Source organism: Stenella coeruleoalba (assembly GCF_951394435.1).
Source record: "Stenella coeruleoalba genome assembly, chromosome: 5".
NCBI lineage: Eukaryota > Metazoa > Chordata > Mammalia > Artiodactyla > Delphinidae > Stenella > Stenella coeruleoalba.
This window is the reverse complement of record NC_137150.1, coordinates 143,203,091-143,226,290: the sequence shown is the minus strand read 5'-3', so window position 1 is coordinate 143,226,290 and position 23,200 is coordinate 143,203,091. Positions and strand designations below refer to the sequence as shown.

Genomic DNA, 23,200 nt, shown 5'->3' with positions numbered 1-23,200 from the left:
CTCTCCACCTGCCCTAATCCACCACCCCCCTCCGGGCAGGCCACCTCCCCGCCCCACCCACACTGGTTCTCCAGCCTGCACCATCGAAACTTCCACACCGCAACGCTGGGCGCAGGCCCCCGCCACAGTGGCTCACCCACTTCTCAGAACAGACACCACTACCCGCGGTGGCCCACACACCCTCCGCCGGACTCCTGCACCCCAGACTTCCAGCAAAGCTCCCACGCCCACCTCCACTTTTCCAGCAACGCTATGCTTTCGCCATCGACTAACAAAGAGAAGGTACTGGGACCACCTGGCGGTGAACTACACTCTCTCTGAAGAACTGAAGGGGCCTGTCCCCCCGCTCTTGCCCACCTCTGGGGGCTGCAGTCCTCCAGCCCCTTCCCTGCAGGAAACACAGCAGGGGGGACTCCTCCCAAATGCCAGACGAGTGTCCCCAGAGGCTCCCCTCGGCTCTCTTGACTGTCCTGGAATCGACCCTGGGTGGGTTTCTCCTCAGAAGCCGAGAGCGAGGCAGCAAGAAGGGGGCGAGGGTCAGCAGGTCCCCCGGGGGGGCTCGCAGAGGTACAAGGGGGGCTGCCTCAGGGGCTGCACGAGGACAGGGCCGGGCCGCCGTCCCCAAGGCTGCCCCGCATCCAGGCTTCCCCCACGGGAGACGGCAAAGTCCACAGGGGACAAGGGGGCCACATTCCTGCTCCCGTCACCCTGTGAGGAGAAGCCAGCTCGTCCCCGAAGAGCGAGGCGTGGGCAACCATGGTCTGGAGGGAGGGCGGCCCACCCCAGGGACTGTGCCCTCGGGTTGCTGTGCAGAAGGGGCTCGTCCCTGCCGAGGGCACCTGCACTTGCCCCCACCATGCTCGTCACCAGGTGGGTCAGTCTGTCGAATCTGAGATGAAAGATGAGTGCCCCATCCTCTATTTCCCATAAAGTCGGCCCATCTATGGGGTGTGGGGCTCTCTCCTGGCCGGAACCTGTGCCGGGAAGTGATGGGTGCGGACGACAGGAGCTCACACTCTAAAGCCCCTGCCAGGCAGGCCCTGGCCTCCCCGGCACCGTCTCACCCCTCCTCGCAGAGCCTGATTCTGGGGAGCGCGGTCTGTGCCGGCGAGGCGGCGGCAGGGCCCCTGAACTGCTGCCCTGAAAGAGACCCCGTCCCCCTGCTTCCCCTCGGAACAGCCGCCTCAAGGCCAAGCAGCCACGCATGGCGATGGGACCGCAGAGTGGCGAGACGGAGGGTCCCAGCCCCAACGGGAGGCCCAGGAGTCGGAAGCCACGGCAGCCAGGCGGTCTGCTACCTGCTGCCAAAGCAACCACGAGCCAAACCCGGGCCCGGGCCCGACGGCCTGCTACACCAGTGGCCAGAGCGCCTCGGGCTTCCAGAAGCTCACACACCAGGGCAGGAGACAGACAGCACACGTGCAAACAGACAGACAGGGCATGTCGAGTGCTCACACATGGGGCACAGACAAGAACGGCACGGGGGAGGCCAGGGAGCGACTAGGGGACGGCTCAACGGGGAGCCCCGGCAGCCCCGTGAACACCTGGGGAACGACTGTCGCCGCGGGAGGAACAGCAGACGCTCGGGCCCCGGGGTGGGGCTGGGTTTGCCCAGAGCAGCGGGGCTGCTTCACCCGGCGGAGGTGGTGTCCCGACTGGCGACCGCTCCAGCCCAGACAGCAGTGAGGGCGCCTGGTGGTGGTGTAGCCAAAACACCCAAAGGACATTTCCCACCAGATCCACATCAAAAGCACCCTAGGGAACGAATCCAAGACTTTCCAAATGCTGCTTAAAGATTTCCCAACGTAAAGGTAATTTCGGACAACAAACTATCGATAGCATTAGGTGCAAAGTGGGCTCACAGCCCTTGGGAAGCCCTGCCCTCGATAAAAAGACAGGCAAGCAACCTGCCATTAGCTGATCTTCTGGGTCTTCAATGAGACTCGACATACACACTAAAGACTGTGCTTTAAACCCAGCTGTTCACAGAGCTGTGAAATCGACTTCTGGACGTTTCTGAACAAATAATTTGATTTATTCCATATCTGAAAAGAGCCTCACTTTTCACACACAGAATCACCAGAGACCCATCTTTTCAAAGAGGACATTATACATAACATTAAAAACAAGAAACCACCTCTTAAAACGCTTTGAATAAGAAGGTTACAATCACCTAGAGCCACACAAATCATCAGAGGGCTCGCAAGTGGAGACGGCAACTAAACAAACCACCCTGAATATGAAACGCCTGAAGCAGGTTATTCGATTCGATTTTATTGAACCTCTTCTGAGCTTCCCATTTGCGGGGACACGAAGCCCAGCCCCAAGGTGCTTTGCGGGGGGGGGGGGGGGGGGAGGGGGAGGGACGCGGAGGAAGGGGGTTCTGGACTATGACTGAGAAATCCAGGAGGCCCGCCGGCAGCGCCCGCACCCCCAGCCCCCCAGCCCCGCAGCGCGGCCTGTGCCTCCCCAGGCCCTGGGCCCCGCGGTCTCCTCCCGGGAGAGGCTCCTCTCAGACACAGCTGTGCACCCACAGTGACAGACCGCAGCCCCAGTCGTGCACAGCAGAGCCTCACCGAGGGGGACGAGGTAGTTCCAGGGCCGCGGAGTCAGAGGACAGCGGCAGGGCGGCTCCCAGGGCGGCGCCCACAGCATCCCCGCTTCCCTCTTCGGATGACCGATGATCTCCAGGGATGCCGCGGGTGCTTCTGGAAAGCGGCCAACGGGAGTGTAAGCTGGGCTGGGACAGCGGTGCCCAGGGCATGAGAGGGACCCCATGGCCCGGATCCAGTTCCGGAGCCGGCCGGGAAGTGCGAAGGAAGCCAGCATCCGGCAGCTACTCCGCACCTCGGGGCCCAGTGCCTGCCAGCCGGGGTCCCGCCAGGCCCCTCCTGGCCAGAGTCACGTGCAGGCGGGTGTGACCCCACAGTGTGTCAGTAGCCAAGCTGCTTCCGTCCTCCCAAGACTCTGCTTATCTCAGAGCCTGGGTTTCCTGGTTTTCATTGTACCGACTGTGTAAGTGGGGGGGGGGGGAGGGGATGACCTGAGACTCCCCAAAAGGGGTTCAATGGCCTAGTAACAGATTACCTTGCTGGCTCCAGAAAACAGGTTAAAGATTTCCTTGGCTTCAGAAAACCAGATGTGATACTAGTTTTGATATCTTTAGGGCCCAGGATCTATCTCCAAGACAAAGAACTAAAAATACAAACGTGTGAGGATGAATTACTCCTATTTTTATAGGACTGAAAGGCTTTACTTACTAAAAGTTTTTAAATAATTACTCAAGAGTTAGATTTAAGCCATTAAGAGCTTCACTGATTTCCTCCACATCATCTGCTGTGTTCTTGTACAATCCCTAATTTGCTCATTACTTTAATATTTATAGAAAGATGTTTTGTTTTTCCTATTCTGTGATACTATTAGTATTAGTCTGACATACATTTAAGTACAAATAAATAAGACGTATCCATTTTTAAAAATCCAGTAGGAGCACAACAACGGAAAATTACTTTTGACAAGGGTTCCTGAATTCTGATTCTAAGATTTAAAGGTAATGTATGAGGGGCTTCCCCGGTGGCACAGTGGTTGGGAGTCCGCCTGCCGATGCAGGGCACACGGGTTCGTGCCCCGGTCCGGGAGGATCCCACATGCCGCGGAGCGGCTGGGTCCGTGAGCCATGGCCGCTGAGCCTGCGCGTCCGGAGCCTGTGCTCCGCAATGGGAGAGGCCACAGCAGTGAGAGGCCCGCGTACCGCAAAACAAAAAGAAAAACAAGAAAGGTAATCTATGAGGATTCAACCTTCACATTAAGACTTGATCCCCATTAACTGTTACTTTCAAAGACTAAATTCCAAGATATAACTATACCCCCCCGAATAGGTATTCCCATGAAAAATGTTTTCTTTGACATCCATTTTTAAATCGGCCTCATAAGCCAGCTGCAAGATGGTCAAAAGAGAAAGGAGGGCCAGCCCGGTCAGCATTCCCGAGAGGTCACAAGTCACCCCAGAGTTTCTGTCCATCCTCAGCGGAGGCCCCAGAGGGTGAAGGTGTCAAGCGGGATGGGGCGAGGAACGAGAACGGGTGCTGGCTTTGGATCTCGACCGAGGGCCAGGCCACACGTTCTGCGCCAACGGCCCCAGCAGCACAGGGACCCGTCCTTCCCTGGAAGGTTCTTCCCTGCAGACGGCTGCCCGGGGCCAGGAGCAAGACCCGCCCAAGCTGCGCTTTCACACCCTGACTGCTCCCCCAGCATCTCCAGAGCAAGGAGGGAAGTTGATCTCTGAGGTGTTGTAAGTTGCTTGAATAAATAAACTAGAACTATTTTTTCTTATCAAAATAAAATACTGACTTTTAAATTAAAAACAAACTAATTTTGCAAAGGATTAAAAAGGCAGAACTCCCAATCAGTGTGGCAGAACTACGGGCAGGTGAACTTCTCGGGCCCACCGGCCTGCATCCCGATTCCCCAGCCTGCCCTCCACGCCAGCTACCCCGGATCGAGGTCCTCGAGCTCTTCCTCCCCAGGGAGGCCTGCCACTCTCCCTGGACTGCAGCCCACAGGGGCACAGGGTCCCCCCCTCCACCCCACATGGTTCCAAGGCATGCAGCAGACACGGAAGAGCACTCGGTGACCAGGCTCCCCCCCCTGGAGCGCCCAGCTACCAGAAGCACAGCCCCACACACCCTAACGCCATCGGGAGCTAGAAGAGACCATGCTGGTGGGCAGCAGCCCTCGGACGGACGCCCCAGAACTGCAGCGGAAGATGTCAGCTCGTCCCCGGCTCCTCCTCGGACGACAGGCCACACACCATAAAGAGCGTCACCTCACTAAACTTCTCCAGTGAGTCTACTGTCGCAACCCTTTTAAAACACCGACCTTTGCTAATGTCAAAATCACCTTGGCCTTTTCATTGTGAAAATTTGGTAAAAGCAGAAATAATTATATAAATAGTTAAGCTAAACGTCAACTAGCATCGAAGCAGGGAGTTTCAAAACTGAAGCAGTGGAAGGAATCAGATTAATTCAGGGTTGATTTAAGGTAACACCAGGGGCAAAGACAAGTAGGTGTCTGAGCAAGGAGAAAACGGGCAAGGATGGTAAGATTAGAAAGACACACAACTTAAAGGTATATCAGAACCTGTGCTCCACGAGGGAAGACACTGGGTTCTCTACCCACTGCTATACCTTTGGAATCCAAATGCCTGACACACAGTAGACGCTCAAAAGCTGCCTGCTGAATGACGACACAGATCAGTGAATGAAAAAAGCCTGAATCTAGACTAAGGAAGATGAAAAGTTACACGATTATAATGATGCTAGCAGCCCCTCAGATGTAAGGAGAGTTACTATCACAGAAGCCACACTGTCTTCTAATAAAGTTAGTGCCACAACAGGAATCATGAGTCAGATGCTCAAGTTTTCAATAAAACTCACTGGGAGCTCGATATTTCACTACCTTTAAACAAGGTGGCCGAGGCCGTTCTCAGGGGGGACTATGTGCTATGAATGGACAGGACAGAACGCTAGGTCTCAAGACGGGGTGAGGACGCAGCAGGACCAAGGTCAGACCCCAGGGAGGTGCGGTGTTGATGCAGGTGGGCAGGGGAAGCCACAGAGGACATCTGAGATGGTCACAGGCACGGCCATCACCAGGCTGCCCAGTAGGCTCTCAGCAGCTGGGCCAGCTCCTACCACCTCAGGAGAGGACTGTTACATCTCAGGAATTCTGTGGACCACCGGCCAACAGCTCATCAGTAGCTTGAAATAGGTAATGGTGAGAACATTTATGCCACGGAAATTGGCAAATGCTACAAATCAGGGCTTTTTACAGCCCCCCCCACCAAAAAAAGCCATTTGTTAAGCACTTGTCAGCACCCCGCTGCAGTAACTTACAGCACGTAAACTATGCCTCAAAAAAAGCACGTGGGAGGAGGGGGAGAGGAGGGACTCGTTTTGAAAAAGAGAAAACATGAAAATAAAGAGCAAATTTAATTGTCAGTGTCAAAAGTAAAGTAAGGTTTTTCCTGCAAATGAAGAATATTTAACATCAGGAAATCTATGAATGAAATTTACTATATTAACAGATAGGAGGGGAAACCATACAACCATCTCAACAGATGCAGAGCAAGCAAGCAATAAAATTCTACTGCTGGAAATGATAAAGTTTATTTTTAATAAAACTCTCAGCGAAGTGGGACAGCGACTTGCTTAACTACATGAAGGGCATGTACAAAGCGACTACAGTGAACGTCACCCTCAGTGAGGAAGCATGGGAGGCGTCCACAGTAAAGCTGGAACCAGAGAAGCGACTGCCGGTCGCCACCACTGTCCCAATACCCCACTCGGCCTGGCACCACGAGTTCCAGCCAGTGAACAAGGGGAAGGTGCAAAAATTAGAAAGGAAGAGGCATTGCTTGCACGACGTGATCCTCTCCCCAGGACGAGGTGGGGACACAATCCACACGCAAAACTCCACAGCTGGTACCCGACAATGACAAGCAAGAGGAAACGACACCTTCTGAAGGAGGAATTTAGGCAAGGATACAAGTGGCATTTCTGGTCGCTGAGCAAAGGGCAGACCAGACCGTGCAGTGACCGAGGCAACTGTCTAGCCAACAGGAAAAAATATTAGATCCTGGCCTCAAACTGTATAGAAACAGACTTCACACAGATTAATAGGCTAAATGTGGAAAACAGAATATAAAACTGCTGAAAGAAATTAAGGAGGAATGACTCCCGACATAGGAAAGTGTTCTTAGACAGGACTCAAAACCCAAGTCGTAAAGGAAAAGACTGATAAATCTGAATATATAAAAATTTTAAATTTCTCTCTGGAAAAAAATAATAACATCAAAAGACCAAGGACACCTAGGAAAGCCCCCGTAGCCATGTGCGAGGTCCTGCGCCTCTGGTCACAGCGCCTCTTCCCACCGGGTCCAGGAGATTCTCATGCCCTTTGGAAGAACCGTGCCCTCCGCGCCACGGGTGCAGGACGCCTGTCTCCAGAATGCTCCACACCGGGGCTCGAGATGGCCAGAATTCCAGTGAGAAGGCAAGAGAGTGCTTCTCCCTGGAACGCTGAACCCTCCCTCCGAGGCAGAGTCCAGGAGAGCTCAGACGGCGGCGGCGGGGTGGGGACAGTGGACAGCGGCGCAGAATTGCCACGTAGCCCCCACCCAGCTTCTCCTAAGGGTCACATCTTTTTTTTTTTTTTTTAACATCTTTATTGGGGTATAATTGCTTTACAATGGTGTGTTAGTTTCTGCTTTATAACAGAGTGAATCAGTTATACATATACATATGTCCCCATATCTCCTCCCTCTTGCGCCTCCCTCCCTCCCACCCTCCCTATCCCACCCCTCCAGGCGGTCACAAAGCACCCAGCTGACATCCCTGGGCTATGCGGCTGCTTCCCACTAGCTATCTACCTGTGGCATCACTGAACAATGATCAAAGTCAGGACAATACCATGAGCTCCACTACCGCAATCTCACCAGTTTTCCCACTAACATCCTCTCTGCCCCAGGACCCCCTCGAAAGCCCATACTGCATTTCGCTGGCGTGTCTCCTTAGGCCCCTCCAAGCCCGTCTCTCGGGACGTGGACGGCGAAGAGCCCTGGCCAGGTGTTTTTGGGACACCCTCTCCCGGGGTCTGCCTGCCGCTTCCTCGTGCCTACGCTGTGCCCATGCCCATGTCGGGGAGAAGCTATGAAGCTATGACTGCGACCTGTCTTATCACATCGATCTCCTGGGTGAGGTGGTGTCTGCTGGCTTTCTCCACTCTAAAGTTACTACTTTTCCCTTTTCAATAAATAAGTGACTTGGGGAAGAGATAACTCTGAGACTAGAAAAATATCCTGTTTCTCCTCAAACGTTCATTCACTAACTTAGCGCCAGTCCTGGGTCCCGCCTAAGTAACTATCGCCCTGGGGTCGGCCTCACGGTGATCGCCTATTTCCTCCTTCCTTCGCGTTGAGTAACTGGGATTCTTTGGCTCCCCTTCTCCCTGCTTACTGATCGTTATTCATGTATATCAGCAGAGTGATGGACGTTTACTTTATTCTACGGATTACAAGCCAACAGCATCGTCACCCAAGTCCTTGCTCAGAGCCACCAGCTCCGACCCTCTCCCCGCCCACGTGGCCCCGTCCTTTCTGAGCTCTTCCCTGTACCATGAGGGGGTCCAGTCGCATCTTCTTGGAGGACCCCTTCTTCTCTGCTCAGAGAAAGCACTTGGGTGTCCTCGGGGGACTGGGTAAGGAGCTGTGCGGCCTAAGCACCAACATCTGTGTCTCTGCACCGTCTGGCATATGGACAAATACTCAAAACTTCGGTGCACACTGACACCTGGCTCCAGTCCAGTGCCCGGGCTCCTCTGTCCCCTCCCCTCGTCTGCAACTTCTTCCCACCACACACTCACTGTTCCATCCTTATGAACACGTCCGCAACGCAACCTTACCCCCCGGAGAAACAGACAGTTTCTGGGCAGTACTGTGTGCAGCCCTTTCTGTCTGTGGCTTTACAGAATCTAGAAAAGTACTGTTTTCCAACACCCAGCTGATTCTTCTCTTGCCCACCCCACCCCTGCTGTAGCTCTGTTATTGTTCTGTCCTATACTGAGCTTTGGTTCTGTCTCTATCCCATTCTGGGTCTCCCCAGTCCTGGTTGAGGTTCATGGATTTTGTTCTGGGGTCCACGGTTCCCAGAGTCGGGCTGTACTGAGACGTCCACTCAGAGAAGCCCCACGCCCACCTCTCCAGCCACCTGTGCCCCCCTCTCCTTTCCAGCGCCCCACCACCACCCCTGCAGGGCCCAATCCCTTTCGTCCTTGATCTTCCTTCCTGTTTTCCTTTTGCATGGAGGCACAGATATGCGTGTTTTCTCATGTGAAGGGAGCTCACTCGACACCCTCTGGCACTCAGCCCTGCTCCCTTCCCGCATGTTCTGGAAATCGCCAGAGACCCACCCCTCCACACGGCTCGTTGTGACGTGGTCACCCAGAGTCGATCCACCCGCCCCTGACTGGACATTTAGGTCACTTCCATCTGTGTTTTCATCTTGTTGGAGGCGTGTCCTCAGGCTGAATCCCTAGCAGGGAACTGCAGGGGCAAAGCATTGAGCACATGGAGTTTGCAGGCTGAGTGTGGTTTTTAACACGCCTAATAGTTCTTCGTTGACTTCCTCTGATGAGTGAAAGGAAAAACCAAATACTGGGGAAGAGTTCCTCTGTCCTATACTGAGCACAGAGGGCGTCACCACTAGAAACCCTGGTCGCCTGTGCTGGACCTCAGGTCCACGGTATTTCATCCCGCAAGTAACAGGTCCACACTATTCAAGACATGCAGGGCACGTCGCGGAGACAGACCTGAGAGCGTGCCCAGGGGTCCCACGAGCAGCTGTGCTGTCAGTGTCACACATGCCGTCACTCTAAGCCCCACTCCAAGCTCCTGTCCACAGAGATGTGCTCGCTCACACTCAGAGCAGAACTTGTCACAGAGGCAAAAAGCAGAAACGATCCAAACGCCCGTCCCTGGCGAAGAGCTAAAACAGGCGTGTGACCCCCACTCAACAGAGTCCTAGTCAGCAACTGAAAGGAACAAACTGATAGGGATGGAAGAGGATAATCAAATCGCTCAGAAATGCCATTGGGGGATTGTAGACAGACAGGGAACTTTAGGGGGCTTTGGGAGACAACAGTAAGTTAACGATCAGTCAAGAAAGCAGGTTTGCTCAACCACAAAACCATGTAACAGAAGCGTGAGCCGTGCCTCAAAACAATAAAACAATGGTGGCATGAGACCCACATGCTGCCCAACAAGCTCAGCAAGTTAATGGCCCCAGTAAGCTAATGACCCCTAAGACATGCTCTCTGCACACACAAAAAACAGTAATTTATGGAAAGGTGGCATTTCAGACCCGCATTGTACTGAGACCTGAAACAATTTTTCCATCGCACCATGACAGTCCTGGCTCGACCATGTAGAGACAAGAAAACTCCCCAGTGCCACCTGGAGGAGGAGCTGATGATGGAAGCGTGACGTTTACTCAAGAATGAGGAAGAAGGTGGTCTTTTCCCCCTCCCACTTTTCCTTTGATTATAAAACTGTAGCCCACTAAGTTCTCGGGCCACGGCACCCTCACGCCCACCCGCCTGTGAGACTCACAAGTGTCCTCTTCTAATAAATCGCTTCTTATCTATCACTTTGCCTCTCACTGAATTCTCTCTGCGCTGAGACATAAAGAACTGAAGCTCCTCGGAGCCTCCCCCAAAAACACCACCTAGCGGTTTCAAACCTACGGATCCACCGTACAGCACGGGCGAACCCCAAAAACATCATGCGAGGTGAAAGAAGCCTGACTCAACAGGCTGCATGCTGCACGATTCCATTTACATGAAGTGCCTGGAAAAGGCAACTCCAGAGAAACAGAAAGCAGATCGGCGCTGCCAGTGGCTGGAGGTGGAATGGGAATTTGCCACAAGCACACACAAGGAGCATTTTGGGGTGATGGAAACGTTTAAACCTGGACTGTGGTAACAGCTGCACAGCTTAGAAATGCACGAAAATCGCTGACTTCTCTACTTACTGAGGGTGAATCTCATGGTAGCTTCTTGAGCAAGAGAAAACAAAGCTTCCCCCAGTGCCCGCCCCAGCTGCACTTCCTGCCCACATCTTCCCGGGCACTCGAAGAGGGCGCTCGGACCGCGGGCTGACCGTCCGCACTATCTGTATAGTCTCCCTCCACCACCAGTGAGGCTGGGCAGGCACCTGGGCGGGGGGGTCTCCCTGTGAAAAGCACACGCCTGCCGTGGACAGGGCCGCGGGCACGTAGCACGGCTCCCTCGCAGCAGAGCTCTGCCCCACGAGTCCAAATCCAGCACACCTTTCCCGGGCTGCGGCGTGGCTCAAAGTCTTGACTAACTATAGGCAAAGCCCTCCCGTTCCTATAGCAAGGCTTCCGGTGAGAAACGCTGAAATTCTTCAAGTCCGGCTCCTTCCTACCCGAGCCGCGCACGCCCAGGGCAGATCGCTGAGGGAGAATGTAAGGGGCGCTGGGCTGGTTTACACAATACCTGCCCTTCCTTTGGAAACATCATCAATACCCTCGGTTTCATTAGAGGATAAAATTAAAGAACAGAAAGCGTCGCTGTGCAATGATCAAATACGTCTCTCATTCATGTGCACGTGGGTGAAAACCATCTACTACGTGACACCAGTAAAATACAAAGAGGAAAAACCCCAGAGCAGGCGCCACAAGACGTGGATTTAAGCCTGGTCTGCACGTGGCTGACACCGGACCACTCATTCAGGACCACAAGCCAGCGGTCCTGACACAGAGGAGGTCATCTTACTACTTCTAAAAACCGGCTGACACTTGATGGAAAAGGTTTTTTTCCATAGGATTTCATTGATGGTCAAATCTAAGTTGAACTCTGTGGCCCTAAATTCTCGCAGCTCTGACATCCTACAGGTCATTCCTACAAACTCCGCATCTTCCTGGACTAGGGTGTCAGCCTCAACCCCCGTACCAGCTTCTACCTGCAGCGAGTGAGTCTTCACTATTTGCTGCCTATGCTGCTACTGCCCTGGAACTGTTCATTTAAAACATCACTACACGAGGATCTGTAAACGTTCAGATAGCTTTTTAATGAAAATGAAGTTTTAATGTATTAAGAAAGAAAGGATAATCCTCTAAGGTATCCCGCCAAAAGAACACCGTATCATGACAGGCATGTGACCTAACACAGACGACCAACTCAGAACAGTGACTCCTTTTAACTACTACTCTGGGTAGATTCCTATTCTGAAAAGGAATCAACTTCAAAATGATCAAGACGAATAAATGTGCATTTGATGTAATTAATTTCATTCACACCTAGAAGAGAGCAGACATGACAGGCCACACCACTGCTATTTAAACTGTGGCCCGAGCACCTAAGCCTCTGGACCTACACCTCCATAGACGGACGTCAAGCTGTTCGTGCTCAGGCTACAGCAGGCGAGTGTCTGCGTGAACTACGCTTTCCAGCCTCCTTCACGGAGCGCTCAGGGGTTGCATTTGTGGAGGCCCAGCCGCCACCCGCCCCTTCTTGGGCATATCTCCCTGGGTGAGTTGCCCTTCCTAAGGCAGAAGCCAGAAATCCAGTCCCCTGTCCTCGCGCTGCCACAGCACGCGGACAAGGCAGGCTGTGCCCACCTGACACCTACAAAACCTCACCCCCAAGCAAAGGAGCCTGAGCAGGTGCCAGGACGGCGCTGAGAGAAGGGAGCTGGGCACCGGGAGGCGACGGCGGCCCACCGGGAACTGCGAACCGTGCCGTCTCTCGGCCCCACGCGGGTGATGAGAAGCTGCCCTACGTCCTTGAGCAAACTCCTTCCTCAGGGAGATCACTCACCCTAAGCGAGGGAAGACTTGGAGCGGCAGGGAACTTGGGCTGCTGGCAACCAGAACGAGAAAAGAAACCGGACTTGTGAGCACGGCCCGTGAGAAGAGGCTCAAACACAAAGCAACTTTGAACCGTACTCTCCCACCTGCCCAACGTGTGTGTTAACGCCCTCAGTTTCTAACGCTTCCCGGACACGAGAGGGCTGATGAAATAGTACCTACTACTGCGTTACCTTTACTCGTTTCTGACAAGCTCGAGACCTGCAAACCCAATTTAATTCAGCATTTAACACAGGCTCGTCCCCTAAGAGTAAGAAACCAGAGAAAGGGATCAGTCGGGCTCCCCGGGGTCTGGTGTTTTCTCACTAAGCCAGAGCCCATTACTCTACCCCCTGGCCCCGCCTGCTGGCCCACCTTGCTCCCCTCTTCCGGGAAAGCTGCGGGTCCAGAGGGAGGTGACAGGACACCTTGCGCCGAGGCCAGCCTCTTGTGCACCCAAAGCCGCCGCAGTGACCGGCACCGCGTGCTTTTCACACAGGGCTGCTCGGAGGTTAAATATTTGTTGACATCTGACTGAATGACCCTCGAAGCACTGAGAATTTGTTTTTCGACTCCTATGTACAACAGTCCTCTAGAAATGGAGTGACCTTGGACATCACCAACTAGACCACCCCCTTCACACTCGAGGACCCTGCAGCGGACAGCCCACCAGGTCAGAGTTGGGCTGGGACGAAGGGCCCAGTGCCCCAATTTCCAGCCAACTCTTCTGTTGGCTCCCCTACCAAACAGCTGTGAAGCTACGTTCCTTCCAATGTTTAAATCCTTTTATTGTATTTGGCTGCTTTTCTGACGCCTTCTGGAATTATTCAAAGTATTCTCACTTTCCCCAAGACGTAGTTATGAATATTACTTCTCTGCAACAGGTACTGTTATTTCTTAAGACAACGCGTTTCAATTACATGTCACCTAAAAGCGGTTAACAGAACAGAGCTACCTTTTTTTTTCAACTTGAGGACTCTCTGTTTTCAACAGATTAATTTGCTATACTGCACTTTATAGTTTTAGAGCAATTCTGAATGTTTTGTAAATGTTTCTGTTCTACAGAGAAAAGCACAGAAATCTGGAGATATCGCAGACATATGGGGCGTAAATCTATGACTGATTCACCAAGTACAATAGGGGTGGGGGGAGGGGTGCAGTAGCTCAGGCAGAAAAGACGCATTTTCAGAGGCAAGCAGCCTCAGTTCAGATTCTACTGCCTACATTAAAAGTAAGAAAGAGTTATTCATTCATTCAACAAACAGTGGTAAGTGCCTTCTACCTGCCAGTCGTTGTTCTGGGCCCTGAGGATAAAGACAGAACAAGACCCCTGCCTTCCTGAGGCTTCCACTCTGCCAGGCAGGCTGACGAAAGGGAGGGAGTGGTGGGTACAGAGGGCAGATGAACAGAACGGACAACAGGGCACCCGGTGGGGGGAGGGGAGGGTACGGAGGAGTGCAGCCCGCCAGAAAGCCGGAGGTGAGGCCCCAGGGCTGGGGGGGGGCGCGGCCAGAGGGGCGGCGGCAGAGGACAGCTCTGAGATGAGGGCAGGTGCAGGGCTCTCATCGATCCTCCAGTTAAGGCCTGGGCCTCGACAGACGGCAGCGGGGGGAGGCTGTGGGCAGCCGCTCAGGTGAGCCAGGTAAGAAGGGGGTGAGGATGGCTGCACGAGGCGGAGCCCTAAGGTTGTCATCGTGAACTAGACCAAGCGGATCCCACCACGGCTGGCACGCAGCGAGGTCTTGACCAAGGTCAGCTAGATATCATCCCACTTTCCCAGGAGGTTACTGAACCTCTTCTGTCAGTCCTGATCTGAAAAGCAGGCACAAGGCAGCGTCTGCCGTGAGGACGGCGAGGAATGCCGGACGGAAGCAAATCCCGCCCAACAGAAGCTAAGCACACGCGTGCCCGCGCTTCACAAACGACACACGATGTATCTGACAGACCACACCTAAGTATATAGCAAAATAAATACCCTGCACACCACACGCCGGGGGATAAGGATCCCCACCTCAGATCCCTCTGGTCTCAGCAGCCACAGCTCGAAGAGCCCTTCTTAACCCTCCAGGCCCCCCATCTCCTGGACCCCACCCGTCAGCCCACACCTCTGCTCTCTCCTCCCAGCCGCCCGGCACGGCTCCGACCAGGCTCTGTCCTCCGCCAGGGCCTCCCATCTCACTCCGGGGCCCCTCATCCCCTCGCTGCCAGCCCTTCCTGGGCCCAGGAGAGCCCGCACAGCTGGCATCCCCACGGATGCCCCGACAGAGGCCACTCCAATAAGCGGCCTCCACGTTGGCTCAGTACGTGGGCGCCCCGCCTGGCCGGGCCGCCCTGAGGGAAGGCTGGCTCCCCGGGGCAGAGACCTCTCCCGCCTCCCGCATCCGGCCAGGGAAGGCCCTCAGCCAAACCTGTCCACATCCACGCGGGGCAGGGGCACGTGATCAGGCAGAGCAGTGGGAACCAGCTCCCCCCAGCCCACCGCGCGGCTGGAGCGCAAGGGGTCGGGGGCCCCGTGCGCTTCATCCTGCTGACTCCACTACAGAGAAGGCTGATGGTTCGGAACTCCAAACCCGAAAAAAAAAAACAAATAACCACAAGCAGTATGAACTGGCATGCAGGGCAGATGCTTTACCATTTTACCAGGCAACCAGAAGCCAGCGCCGCGGTCCCCATGGGGCTTAAGCCTGCAGGGCCCAAAGCAACACCGCCCGCCTCCCAGGAGGTGGGGGCAGCCGTCCTGGATGCAAAACTGGCATTTCCCTCCAGAGCTTTAAGACAAGGAAGCACTAACCAGGAGCCAAGTCTGCTTAGTCCTCTGAGTAGCACTAAATTTGGTGAATAAGGGTGCCAACTCCTAGTGAAGCTGATGATACGTCTAGAGACGAGTGAGGTTTTTTTAAATAAAGAAAAACGCTATTTCCACACGCATCTTTCTGTAAGGCTGCCCCAAGGTGTGTTTAGCACCAGAAGCTAATAAGAAACTAGATCCTAAGTCCTACAGCACAATTCCCAAGTTTCCTGGACTGAGCACAAAATTATATTTTATTTTATGCCCTCCTTTCAGAGGGGCAGCATGTCTCTTGGAAATACTTTGGAAGTGCATCGAGGCCCCGTGCACAGAAGTCCTGCCTCGCTCCTGCCTCCGGCCACCCCTCTCACCGTCCCAAGGACTGTGCCCCTGCAACTGTCCCTTCCCAGCGCACTGGAAATCTGTCCTTCTCCACGGGATCATCCCTGTCAGCCCAAAACATATGACAATCACTCTCATTTAAAAATCAAAAATAAAAACTCCCTTGAGTCCACAACCCTCCGGCTTCTGTCCCGTTACCCTGTCCTCCTCCAGAGGATCCTCCACGCTCGATGCTCTCCACCCCTCCCTCCACCCAGCCCTCCCCACCGCAAGGCCACCCGCCTCTTATCAAATCCAGGGCCCTCCCCCTCTTGTGGACCGCCTGCCCAAAGCCCCCGGGCTCAGGCTGCACCCTCCTGCTCTTCTGTGTGGACACCCACAGCCCAGCCTACGGTCTCACACGTCAGCAGTTACACAGATGACCCCCAAATTTACATATCTGGCCCCAACCTCTTCTTGAGCCAAAGGAAGCCCTCTTAAGCACCATTAGAGAAGTACTATTTTAGGCCCTTTACATTAGCTCAGCTATCGACCCACCGACCCCAGAAGACCAGGTCCTGCTCCTCCTCCCAATTTACCGGAGAGAAAACTGAAGCCCGGGAGGATCAAAGCGCGCAAGCTCACACGCCTGGCGCGCACAGGACAGAGACCCACCCGTGGGCCCGCCCACCCGTGGGCCCGCCTCCCCACCTCACAGCCTCGCCAGCCTGCTCCTCAGCCAGCGACCTGGGGGTCGCTCTGGGCTGTCCCATCTTGCAGAGACTACTGGCAATCCCGATGGGCCGCCTGCAAAACACACCGCAGTGCCTCAGTTCTAAGACCTGCGTTTTCCCACATCTTCACGACTCTGAAATCGGGCAGGAGCTCTGAGTAGTCAAACTCAGCTGTCCCTCTAGGAGGCGTGACTGACAGGGCAATGGGACCCATCAACAGGTCGGTCCACAAATCCTTTAAGGACCGGAAACCTCTCCTTAACACCTGCCGGTACGATCAAGAAAGCGTCCAAACTCGCGGATCGTGTATCCACAGCTTGGACGCGTCCCAGAGACAGCAGTGGCGCAGTCGTGAGAAATGCCACCTCGGCAAGGGCAGGTGACAGCATAGCGGACCATGCCATGGGGCTGATTGGGAGGAACCAAATTCTAAAGGTGAAGACATTTTATCATTACTTTATTTCACTCACATTTTCCTTTTTCATGAAAGCACAAGGCTGGCATGATTTTAAAAGTCTATATGCTTAAAGTCTAAGCGCTCTTTCATAAATGACACCTAAGTGAGCGGAAAGCATTGTGTCACAGGCAAACTGGCAACATTTTCCTGTTAACAGTACAAAAACTAATGCTGCAACTTACAGACGAAGCGGGATCTGATCTCCCCACGCCTGCCCTGGTGCCAGGCCTCGGCGGGCCACCGTGGGCCCCTGATGCTCCCCTTCTGCCTAGGGCAGGGGAGGGGGAGAGTCCCTGCGGCGCGGACACTCAGGGCAGTACTCCCTCTGCCACTTATCTGTGGCCTCTCTGCACCTAGCTTTACCCACATATAAGGCAGGAGACTAAGAGTCATGCCTGCCTTATAGACAATCATGAGATTTTAATTAATGTATGTGGAGCACTTAAATGGCCTGGCACACCACGAGCTCCCGACAAACAGTAGCTGCGTAACAGCTGGAGTGATTCTTTTCAAAGAGGAATCAGATCATGTCATTCTGTTGTCCAAAACTCTAAAGTCAACCAGGAAGGCAGGCAGGCAGGTAGGCAGCCCTCGTAAGGCTGAGATCACCATCTAAGTTCCATACCCCAGCAGGCTGCTCCCAAAAGCGGCAGCCCTCCAGCCTCTGGGCTCACTCCCTGCCACCCTCCGTCCCACCCCTAGGCCACACTGGGCTCTGGGCTATTATCAGCCCAGGACAGGAAGCTTGGACCCTGGGCCTGAGGCTGTGACTTTTAATAAAGTCAGGTGGTGCCCAGCTCCCTCAGACCTCCCGACCTTCTAGATTGATTTGCCCCTGCTGGGACTTAGGACTTTTTTTTTTTTTATATTGGAGTATAGTTGAGTACAGCAAAGAGATTCATTCATACATATACACATATCTATTCTGTTTTATATTCTTTTCCCATACAGGTCATTGCAGAATATTGAGGAGAGTTCCCTGTGCTCTACAGTAGGTCCTTGTTGGTTATCTATTTTATCCATAGTAGTGTCTATACATTAATCCCCAAGTCCTAATTTATCCCCCCCCCCCCACCTTTCCCCTTCGGTATCCATAAGTTTGTTTTCTATGTCTATGGGTCTATTTCTGTTTTGGAAATAAGCTCATTTGTATCTTTTTTTTTTTTTTTAGATTCCACATACAAGCAATACCATATGATATTTGTCTTTCTTGGACTTCACTTAGTGTGATAACCTCTAGGTCCGTCCATGTTGCTGCAAATGGCATGATTTCATTCTTTTCATGGCTGAGTGGTATCCCATTGTGCATATGTACCACATCTGCTTTATCCATTCATCTGTCGATGGACACTGGGGTACATGTATCTTTTCAAATTATGGTTTTCTCTGGCCAGCACTTAGGACTTTAGCTGGGGTTTATGATCCTCATCTCCCCCATAACGTGAACCCCCAGAGGGCAGGAACTACCCTGGCTGTGTTCACTCCCGCCTCCAGCACCTAGAACAGTACCTGGCACATGGCAAATACCAATACCTGTGGGGCGACCACATGAGCGAAACAAGTCTGCCCTAGATGCGAGCAGTGTCACTGCACTTCCCATAAAAATACCAGGCCCCTCCGAGCTGCTTCCCCCCCCCAGTCTCTGCCCGTCTTCACATTTTAAATCCACCACAAAGACACACTGAAAAACAAAGTCGTTTTCTGGCGCACTCCTAGGACGCTGTACACACATACAGGAGGGGAGCAGCCGGCAGTACTAATGAGACCACCAAAACACTGCGATAATTTGGTCCTAATGGCCTGGGACCAACTGTTGTCAAGCACGGCAGCAAGGCCAGGTGAATACCTCGGTCCACACTCCAAACGAAGCGTAACTCCAAAGAAAGGCACTCGAGGGACAAGGACATCGAAATGACTTTAACGTACAATCTTTACACGAAAGTCTCCCCGTTTGCCTTTCCTACCTCACGTATTATGAACATACTTTCTAAAAGTGGTTTTTTGTTTTGTTTTGTTTTGTTTTTAAACAGCAGCATTTCTATCACACCAAATTGTAGGTTTGGAAATCTGTGGTTTAGAAAATTGACACAAAAAGATCAAGTTTTCCAATAAAACTGGACCTCTCTAAGCTCTTCAGTTTCATACCAAGATTGACTCTTTTTTTTTTTTTGGCGCACCACGCAGCTTATAGGATCTTAGTTCCCGAACCAGGGATCGAACCCAGGGCCCCAGTAGTGAAAGCATCAAGTCCCAACCACTGGACCACCAGGGAATTCCCCTGACAATTCTTCTTAAACAAGTTTTTTATAGGCTGGTAAATGTATAACTTCACCTATTCATCTCCAAAATGTACTTTCTAACTATCTCCCACCTATTTAAATAAATTCCTTGGTACTAAGTACTTACATAGCTCATCAGAGAATTCAAGAGAATAAAACCCAGCACTTAAATAAAGCTTACAGCTAATGAATTCTGATGAGTAATAAAAAATGATTAGTGGGTTTCGCTTGCACCCATGTAGAAAAAAATATTCACTGCAGCACTGTTTCTTACAGCAAATATTTAAAACTATACTAAAACATATATATAACAGTGTATATATTTTGACTACTGCTGGGACAATACACAGTCAGCTGGTCACAGCAGTTACAGGGAACTGATCAGCTAGGGATGGAGGGACACGAGGTTTTCTTATGCGTTTGTACCTTTTGAACGTACAGGGTGCACGCTTAGACTTTCAAATCTATCAATAAAAATTTCAGTGGTACACGTTTTTAAATTTTATTTTTAAAATGTAATGCTGTAACAGTGTTTAATGAAACACACTGCCAGCTTCTGAACTTCTTTGAACTCTGCCTAATTTGTCCAGCACTGTATCCCAGGAGCCAAAAGCAGGGAGGGCCCAGCACAGCACGACATGGATTAAGTACTTCTGCCAAATGAATTCGTTTGCTTTGTGCATTCACCAGACAAATATAAATTTAAAAAATGTTCTTATTCCAACCTAAAAGCAGTTGAAATGCTTTTAAGACATGTAAATTCACAGAGGACTCAAGTAGCCTACAGCCAAGAAGTTTTTTGTGGAAGCCGTTATTCGCTAATTATCCTTTCTTCACCTCCCAGGACTGACCTCATGAGCACGCTGCATCTCGAGGTACATGTGTCATCAATTTCTCAGAGCTGGACCAATTTTCTTTCCACCACTGCCCCCTGCAGAAAGGCCTCTTTTTTTTTCCCCTTCCAACTACAGCTTCAAATTTTGTTGAAGGTGTAGCTGGATATATTCAGTCCCAGGAACCTTCAGACATCAAACGGGGCACTGCTCACAGACAATGCTTTCCTTGCAGAGCCCGAGTGTGTGTCCCTGCCGTCACCTGGGCAGGGCAGGATCGCCAGACAGCTCAGTGAGTCTCAGCGATACTCATGAGCCCTGCTGTGGGTGACCCTGCGGAGGGGACCCTGTCCCTGGAGGGACCCTGCAAGCAGGGCAGCTAACTCCCACACCCAGGAGGAAGGGTACCAGCCAACCTCTGCATTTTCCTTCTCCCTTTCCCCTCAGGGAATCCCTCAGCAAAAAGGTAAAAGAATCCCAGCCTCAAAGAAAAGATGGCAATCAACAGACACTGCCCAGGACTGCTCTTAACACAACCCAGTGTTTCGGAAACTGCGGCTCTAGGTGACACCTTTCAAAGGAATAAAACATACGGTAAATTTAAGAGAGAACAAAGAGGATTAATTAACTATTTCTAATCGCAAAACTTACTGATCATCAACTGATCAGGGCACTAAGAGTAGAGAAGCAAGTCTGACACCAAGCCACTTTTCCTTATACTTCGAGGGCTGAAAGCGAACCACTATTAGAAAGTAACCTTATCAGAAGTAACAACGCAAACCAGCGGGCTAAAAATACGAAGTGCGAACCAAACACGGCGCCGCGGGTCTCCGACATATAAATAGGAATTAGAACACATTTTAGGTTCCCCAGCATGTCAACTGGGACTCCAACCCGTTTTAGCGTCAACAGCCCACTCTGACACCTTCCTCCAGACCCATTCACTACCCGGTAATTTTCCTACCGCAGATCTGAACACGTCAGAATTCACCTCGAGCCCCCAATCGCCCCAGACTGTTCCGGATCGCTCCAGACGCCCGGCACCCGCGGGAACTTCCCCGCCCCGGGACGCCCGCGGCGAAGAGCATCCCACGCGGACACTGCGCCCTCGGGAAGGGACGCGGGGCCGTCCCTGGCGCAGCCTCACAGTGGGCGCAGCCTCATCCTGGGGGTGCACTCTCCGCAGAGTAGGGCATCCCGCGCGGACACGGTGCCCTCCCGAAGGGGACGGGGGCGGGGGGGCCGTCCTGGGTGCTGCCTCGTGCCGGGGCGCAGCCTTCCCTCCCTAGGGCGCAGCGCATCCGGAGCAGAAGCGGCACTCCCGGGGAGAGGACAGTACTGTCCCCAGCGCAGGCTGCCTTCCCGGGGGCGCAGCCTCATCCCGAGGTGCAGCGTTCCCTCCCGGGGCGCAGCCTCCCCTTCATCCCCGGACTCCCCATACGCGCCCCGGGGCGCAGCTTCATCCCGGGGCGCAGCCTCGCTCTCCCGCGGCGCAGAGCATCCCGCGCAGATGCGCGGGGAGCAGACGCGGGGCCGTCCCGGGCGCAACCTCCCCTCGCCAGGCGGCCCGCAGCCCCTCCGGACAGCCCCTCCGGACAGCACTGGTCCCGCTCGAGCCGCGCGCCCGGCGCGGCCTCACCACCTGCCCGGCGGCGCTTACATAAACGCGGCCACGGCGCTGCCCGGCGCTGCCCCGCGCTGCTGGGCGGCGTGGTCGGGCCGCGGTACCAGAGCCTCGCCGCCCCCGCCACCCCCGCCACCCCCGCCGCCCCCGCCGCCCCTGTCGCCCCGCCTCACCTCAGCTGCGGGCCGCTCCGCTCCGCGCCGCACCGAGCCTCGGACCGCGAGTCCGCGGAGCTTCGCTCGGCCGCCCGGGGCTGCGGCGCGCTGCCCGTGGCCTGGCGCGGCCCCGAGCGCGCCCCCGAGCGCGCCCCCGAGCGCGGCCAGACCGGCCGCCGCCTCAGCCACCGCCTCAGCCTCCACCCTCCGCCCTCGGTGTCGGCTCCGCCCTCCCCTCGCCCCCCGCCGCCGGCCGCGCGCACGCCGGGGAGCGGCGCCGCGACGCAGCACGGGCGCGCGCGCGCACCCTGCGCCGGGCTCTTCCTGCGGTCCGCTGGGGACGGGGAGCGGGGACGTGGATCCGGGACGGGGAGCCGGGGCGCAGAGAGCCATAGGGCGGGGTGGGGGGTACCCGGCGGGGACCGCCCATGAGACCCCGCCGGCCGCCTGGGGCCCGCACAGCCCCCGCGCTGGAGGGCGCGCCGGGAGCGGGACGCGAAGGTGCGTCCGGCCTGTGCGGGGCCAGATCGGGGCGTGTTGGGAGGAGAGGGTGGGGTCACGCCCCCAGGCCCCGAGGGGCGCCCTGGGTGAGAGCAGAAGCGAGTCCAGATGACCGGTTACGGTGCTGGTGGTGGGTCGGTGGGTTTGGTGGTGCAAGCATTCAGAGCCTCTGGGAGCCGTGCAGTAAGCAGACTCCTCTGTCTGTGTTCACTGGCTCTTCAGCGGTTGCACCGAGAACATCTACACACAGGATGAGAAGCGTCTGTGGAAATGCAACATCGAAGCCCAGAATAAGCAACTCGAGGCTGCGGTTCTACTCAGAACAGAAAATGGTTGAGTAGAGAAAACTAGTTCTTGAATGCACTTGGGGCGCTGGTGGTCCACCAGGCGGACTCAGGTGCAGATGGGGGTGACGGGCAGGCCCGGGGGTCCAGCTGCTCAGCGCCGGGGCCCCAAGACTGCTGCTCTCCAAGGTCAAGTGAGGCTGCCGCCCTTCTCAGCTGTGGGGCCTGAGGCCGTCTCTCTGGACCACTGCCTGTTTGCTCCAGTTTAAAATGGGGAAGAAAAGTCAAATAGAGGGGAAAGACCCCAGCCCAGCACTCCTTAATTGTTAGCTACTGCTGTTCTTCCCACAGTCATCGGACAGAATTGAGCATCCCTGAGAGTCCAGTGGCCTGGAGCATAAATAAACCACAGGGGAAAGTGCTGCAGCCGGCCAGTTACGTGCTTCAGGTTGCTATCTGATGGAAAGGAAAAACCCGCCTTTGGGGCCTGCCAGCTACCAGGCAAGCCCAGTGCCCTCCCTGAGGGCTAAATGCCAGTACAGGGTCCAAAGCAGGGCTTGTTGACAACACGGAAAAATCAAAGACTCCTGGGATGCCTTCTAGGGATTCATCCTATTTTTGTTAATAAACAAGAAGCGCCTGAGAACTTTATTTGTGTGTAACAAACCACCCCCGAACTAAGTGGCTTGAAGTTATCGTTTCTTTGCTCGTGATCCAGAAGGCCAGCAGCTGGGACGGCTCATCTCTGTGAACGGGGTGTGGCCATGTTAGCTGGGACTCGCAGGGGCCACTCCCACGG

General features: G+C 54.1%; 1 protein-coding gene across 4 annotated transcripts in view; it reads right to left on the bottom strand.

Annotated features, from left to right (window-relative positions):
• Positions 1 to 21,814, bottom strand: part of ADARB1 (adenosine deaminase RNA specific B1) — a 115,740-nt gene extending 93,926 nt beyond the window's left edge. For all 4 annotated transcript variants that reach the window (XM_079922294.1, XM_079922293.1, XM_079922292.1 and 1 more), the window contains exon 1: positions 21,635 to 21,814. The gene's annotated coding sequence lies outside the window, so the exon portion shown is untranslated. The remainder of the gene's footprint in view (positions 1 to 21,634) is intronic.
• Positions 21,815 to 23,200: the final 1,386 nt, after the last annotated feature.